Genomic DNA, 6,177 nt, shown 5'->3' on the forward strand with positions numbered 1-6,177 from the left:
AGAACTAATTTAGATCCCTTCAAGTCCAGAAAAGGTCAGATAAAAACTTCTGTCAAAGCCCTGATAACCTTCATGAGTTCCTTTGTACTTTTTATGTTTTGTTTTTGTTTTTCAAATCATTATGATAAAAGAGAGAGGTCCTAAGAGGATCACTCTGAGGAGCCTGTGGACACTCTGTTGTAGGATATTATCTTCCTTTGTGTGGCTGAATGATGTCTGCATGTTCCAAAGACTAAAATTTACAGAAAATTAGTGCGTAAAGTCGTGCCGAGGCAATAACATGAACTCACAGTAGGAAGAAAATGGCTGCTTTTATTGCAGCATATTCTTAACAGGCCTTTTAGTACCCAACTCCTGGGACAGGCATGGAGCACTAGATGAGGTGGTATCACTGTTTGTACAGTGTTGCACCTACTAACAAACGAAAAAGCAGACTAAATATGAATTAATACAAGCAGTGAAAGATCCAAAGAGAGTGCTCTAATATAAACAAAGCTAAAGAAACAAGCAATAAGATACATTGTTATTCTTCAGCTATACTGTATCCAACCATCAGCAGAAACTCTTCTTTGCGCTTCCTCATTCTGTTTCAGCATTTCTACTTACAGTCTCAATGTTGTGACACCTATTCTAGTGCTATTCCAAAACATTGCAAGACTATTACTGTAAATGTAGAGCCACAGGTCATGGCACGAAGTGGCGACTGAGCACCTGGTAAAGGGCTGTGGTTGGCCCAGGGAACGCAGGCACATTGTTTGCTCCTGTGTTCCTCACATGACCAGATAGGGAGGACCCACAGTGGAGCCATCTGGGCTGATATAAGGGCCAGCCACTAAAGGGAGAAGTTTAGACCTATGCTACTTCCTAAGAAGGAATGCTGTGAGAGTCCCTTCATCAGTTTGGGTGAGTTCAACTCTTCTTTCTATATGCGACTACTAAGCCTACCTGTGAACACTTTACCTGATGTTGCCAATAACCTGTCAGAAGGGATTTTGTTTCTTTGTCAGCAGAATATAAATATAGTGACAAGGGACATAAAATTACATGGCAAATAGGAATAATGATTAGAGGATTCTATTTTTAGATGTTTTATCTCTATTTGAATTACCACTGAACCACCTCTTTCAAAACTGAAAGTCCAGGAATCCTTGATTCAGAGAACTTCAACTAATATTAAAACTTACAACATGCTCTCTCAGTTTCCCATCTAATTTCAAAGCAGATAGAAGGTTTCAATGGCTGATGGTAGGTGGCTTGGTTTAAGTCTGTGTCATCTGTGCTTTGTTGCAGTTTGTAGTTTACAGTCTCCTCTGGGGGAGCTAAGTAAAGAAGACAGCATGCAGCTGAAACATTGTGCTTTTAATTGCAGCTAATGGACAATTAACTGCTGAGCTTTAACAATGGAAGTAGTGGATGTTGGGGAAAGTACAGTGAGTATAAAATCAAAGAAAGACTATTAAAAATGTTTGTTTTTTAATAGAGTGAGTTGAAGCAGGCACAATTTTCTCTTTACATTTTAGGAAACTTGATCTGAATTGATCTTTTACTCTCAGAAAAAATTTAAACACCAGATGTTTTTAAACGGTCAGAAACTTAGTAGTCTTCACAAGTTACTGTATATTTTCATGTTCACATAAATTGTTGTTGACTCAACATAAAAAAAAAAAAAACCAAAAAAAACCAAAACCTTCACAATCTATTATTAAAAACAGGCAAGGGATAGAAAAATAGTGTCTTTGATGAAAGAAAATCTGACTGAAAATAGAACAGATGTGAAAGGCATTCAATACAGAAGCAGTAGGATATATTTTCTAATCTTGAATAGGTACCTGATGGAAATTACCAACTGATGAAGTGGTGCCAGACAGAAGAAAAGATCTGAGGATTAGCACTGCACCTGGAGGATTGGTGAAAGAGTGATACGAAAATACAGGGCAAAGGAAAGGAGAGAGGAGGCTGTGCAGGCAACTTGAGATTTACAGACACCTAATAAATGAGATGACATGGAGAAGAGATGCTTGTATGAGTTGGATGACCCAAAACACATATGTCAAGAGGTCAGAATGGAGAAAGAGATCACCAGTGGATGAAGAGCACAGCTGAAAAACAAGTTTAAATTACTGAAGAGCATGAGCCAAACAAACAAACAAAACAAGTAGAAATAGAAGATTTGTTTCTGGGAAGAAAGGGAGTTAGGTTTCTGAGAAGAGGTGGGAAGTGGAAACGCAACCAGGGAATGCAACAGGAGGGATAACAAAGCAGTACAGGAATCTGTGAACTAGAATCTGGAGATATGAAAGTGTTGGTTGGAGGGACCTCTGGAAGTCACCTCATTCACCTACTGTATTGAAGCAGAACTTTTCAACAACTGATCAGGTCAGCAATGAGTTTGTCTAGCCAAGTTTTGAAAACCTTCAAGAATGGAGTTTGCACAATTTCACTGCTCCAGTCCTGCACTACCAGTGAAGACATTTATAATGATGCCCAACTGGAACTTCCCATGCTGCGCATGGCTGCTGTTGCCCCTTGCAGTATCATCCATCAAGAAAAGTTTATTTTTAGTTTAGTTTTTTTTTTTTTTTTTGCTCTATCATCTTTGTACTTGGCCTTCAGATGGTTGTAGGCCACTCTCAGATCATTTTTTTCTTTACAAAACCAAACGGAGTGCTTCTCACATGTGAAGAACTATGCCCTGAGCTCCTTTCCATCTTTATGTCCCCCTGCCATAGTTTCTCAACAGCCAGGAAGTGGAGTGGGTGAAACAAGACACCATACTCTAGGTACTGCTTCACCAGCACCAACTAAAGGGGAATAACAATCTGCATACATCTGCTAGCCATTCACTTCTTAATGCAACCCAGTTGCTTACTGTTGTTTCTCCTGTGGAGATAACTTGGCACCCTCTGTCACCCTCAGATGGGATTTCAGTCATTTAAAATCTGGAAGGGAAGAGCTGAAGATTAATATCAGTGCCAGGAAGAGAGAGGTCTACATGAATGAAGTCTCCTTTTTAAGTAGGATGGATAGGTGTGTCACAAGAGTGGGTCTGGAGGGGAAAATAAAAAACCAACAAAAACACAGTCCTCCTCCATGAGGGAAGGTAAGACATTAGATGGGAAGCATCTCTTCATCAGCTTCTAAAACAAATAACACTAGCAGATTCTTTCATAGATTTCCAAAGAGTTAAGCGGCAAGGTGTGCTAGAATCACTGGTTAATTTAGATTGTGTCATATTTTTGATGTGGAATAAGGGGTGATATTCCACGTCATGACATGATGTAGTCCACTGGGAGTTAGAGAGTTAATGCTCCAGGTCTGTGGATTGTTGATAGTTCCATGTACCTTTCTCAGAAGAGAAGTCGTCCAGCTTCCAGAAGACCTCACTGTTCCATTTTTGTTTTCAGAGGGAAATATAAAACTGTTTGGATGTCACAAAACTGGCTCTCCTTTCTCTGCTCATCTCTGCAGTGTGTGTTCTCTAGCCATCTTGCCTTCAACATTAGAGTAAGGCCTTTGGTTTTGGACACACTCTCTCTCCTTCATTTAATCTGTTAGCTTCAGTTCCAATTATATTGTACTGTATTGTGTTATCTTGCATTCCGCTCTCATATTTATTATATTAGTTTTTTCCCTTAGCTTATTGCCACTCTTTTGTTTTTAGGCCCATCTCACTATCTTCCCCTTTCCTGGGGAGTGGGTCCCCTCACCCTGTTATTCATGGAAGCAGGCTGAATTGGGCTGGCATGACAGATTGGAAAGGAGTTCCTCTGGTCAGATTGGCTGTAGCATGGTCAAAGCAGGGACAAATCTGAAGGTATATTGGGTTGCCCAGGACCTTGTCCAGCTGAGTTTTTAATAGCATCAACAATGGAGATTTCGGAACTCACACATGCAATTGACTTCAGCGTGTGACTACTCTCTCAGTGAAAGCATCTTTTCTAAGACTGGGACAAAATCCCTGTTATTGTGACTTAGGATAATTGCTTCCTACTTCTTCACTGTTTACTAAGAAATGGTCCCCATCACCCTACAGGCAAAAGAATGAAACAGAGCCCCCATTAGGTTTCCCTTACCCAGGTTGAAGAAACATGGCTCCATCACCTCCTTGAATGTGATGTGCCCCTGCCTTGTGGTCATCATGGTGGCCCTCCACTGTGCTCATTCCATTATGTCCATATCTTTCTGTTACTGGGCGGACCAAAACTGATAATATGCACAAGATGTGGTCTCATATTTACAAAGTAATGAAGAAAAATCACTTAAATGTGACTTGCTGGTTACACCATTCCTAGTACAACACAGGATGTGGTTAGCCTTTATCACCACAAGGATACAGGAAAGTCTCTTTAGTCTTTTGAGAGGAAAGGCTGTGGTATATGAAAGCAATAAAATCAAACAGATTCTAAGGGCTGCTTTTTTAGACGAGAGTTTTGGTTGTGAGTGCTCAGTCACAGTCATTGAACAGTTTTTCAAGCAGAGGAATTTCACTGCCAGCGATCTCCACTTAAATGTTGGGTGATGTCCTGGCTCAGCTTGGATTTAAAATAAAAGCTCTAAACCTTTGTTGTGTGTTAGTTAAAAAGCAGTGTAGCTGTACATATACTATTTCGCATCATGGAAGCAGCCTGGCTACAGCAATATGCAGCACAAGATTAGTTTGCTTATGAACCTGATGTTTAGAAATTGCACAGCAGGAGAGCAGCAACATGGAGATTCGTGTTGATTTCCATACTTGGCAAAAGTACAGAGGAAGAAGAAAATTAGAAAAATAAAGATACTGTGTTGGGAAGAAAAACTAAAATTAAACCAGAACAACTTCATTCAATACCCTTACATTTGATTTTCAGTAGATTTGAAGTATATAGTTTGGTAATTGCATGGGGAATTAGAAAATAAAACACAGATTGAGGTTAAACAAATAAATGTTTCAGAAAATGAGTTCTTTACTCTCTGATCTACTAGGCCTTCTCTGTACTCCCTTCAGACTTAAAGAAATAGTGCCAGAAACTGCTCAGCTGCAATTCCAATAAAATCCTTGTGAGTGCTGTTCTGAGATGGCAGAGATAGTCAATACCTTTGCAGTACCTTTACTCACGTGGTGTTTTCCCTTTGCCCATTGGTCCAAATGTATTGATCACATTTTCAACTACAAGTACCCAACTTAGAGGAAAGTCTTTAAGCACAGCATCCTGCATTTTAAGCTCACACGTTTCATTAGGACTGTTTTTCCACTCTGTAAATTCATACATTTAAATGATATTTTTAGTCCCGTCTTGCATTGTTGATGCTTCCCAAGTGTGTAAAATCGACACATTCTATGCTGCTTTTGCCATAATCATTAAAGAAAATAGTAACTAGTACTGATTGGAAGTGCAGGCCCCAGAAAGATTCCATCCTAGCATCCTAGTACTATTCTTTTTATCTCTTTTACTAACCACTATGACATAAATGTATAAGAAGGGGTAACTGTGAGGGGGAGAAAAGAACTGTTTAGCTAATCATAGAATCATCAAGGTTGAAAAAGACCACTAAGACCACCCAGTCCAGCCGTCAGCCCATCCCCACCAACCACATCCACACGGTTCTTGTACACCTCTGGAGATGATGACTCCACCACCTTCCTGGGCAGCCTGTGCCACTGCCTCACCAGAAGAAATTCTTCCTCATATCCAACCTCAGCTAAGGGGCAGTGCTGGAAGGATAACATGGATATAACATGGATCTATGAAATGATCATAATGAAATTCAAACTGAGAATTTTGAGTCAGAATTCTGGCCACTGGAAGAATGTTATTATGGAACTGCTGTACAGTAAAGTAATAGGTGAGGGGCAAAAAAAAAAAAAAGCATTTTTGAAGTAGCGCTATACTGCTTGGGTAGTAGAAGTCTAGATCTACTGTAACATTAGAAACACTTGAAACTGAAGCTTTTTGGCACTACATCAGCTTTTGTTGTTATATGAATTAAAAATATATAAACATAACCCTACTTTCTTGAGTGTTTTGTATCTTAATAAGAGGAATAATAATTTCTGTGTACTCTTCATTTTAAATTAAGTTGCACATTGTCTTTTTGCAGCAAAAAAAAAAAAAAAAAGAGCTGCTGAAGTAGAGACTGTGGTACAAAAGCACTATGAAGTGAGCAGTTGCTAGTTTAAAATGCCAAGGCAACATTTGG

General features: G+C 39.4%; 1 long non-coding RNA gene across 1 annotated transcript; it reads left to right on the forward strand.

Moving 5' to 3' along the window:
- The first annotated feature begins 863 nt into the window (after nucleotides 1–863).
- On the forward strand, nucleotides 864–4,806 carry LOC149918516 (uncharacterized). The gene is made up of 3 exons (XR_016465537.1): nucleotides 864–903; nucleotides 1,370–1,430; nucleotides 1,826–4,806. It is a non-coding gene; the product is annotated as an uncharacterized LOC149918516 (long non-coding RNA).
- Nucleotides 4,807–6,177: the final 1,371 nt, after the last annotated feature.

The sequence above is a fragment of the Phasianus colchicus genome, chromosome 3, assembly GCF_987193195.1.
Source record: "Phasianus colchicus chromosome 3, bPhaCol1.hap1.1, whole genome shotgun sequence".
Taxonomy (NCBI): Eukaryota; Metazoa; Chordata; class Aves; order Galliformes; family Phasianidae; genus Phasianus; species Phasianus colchicus.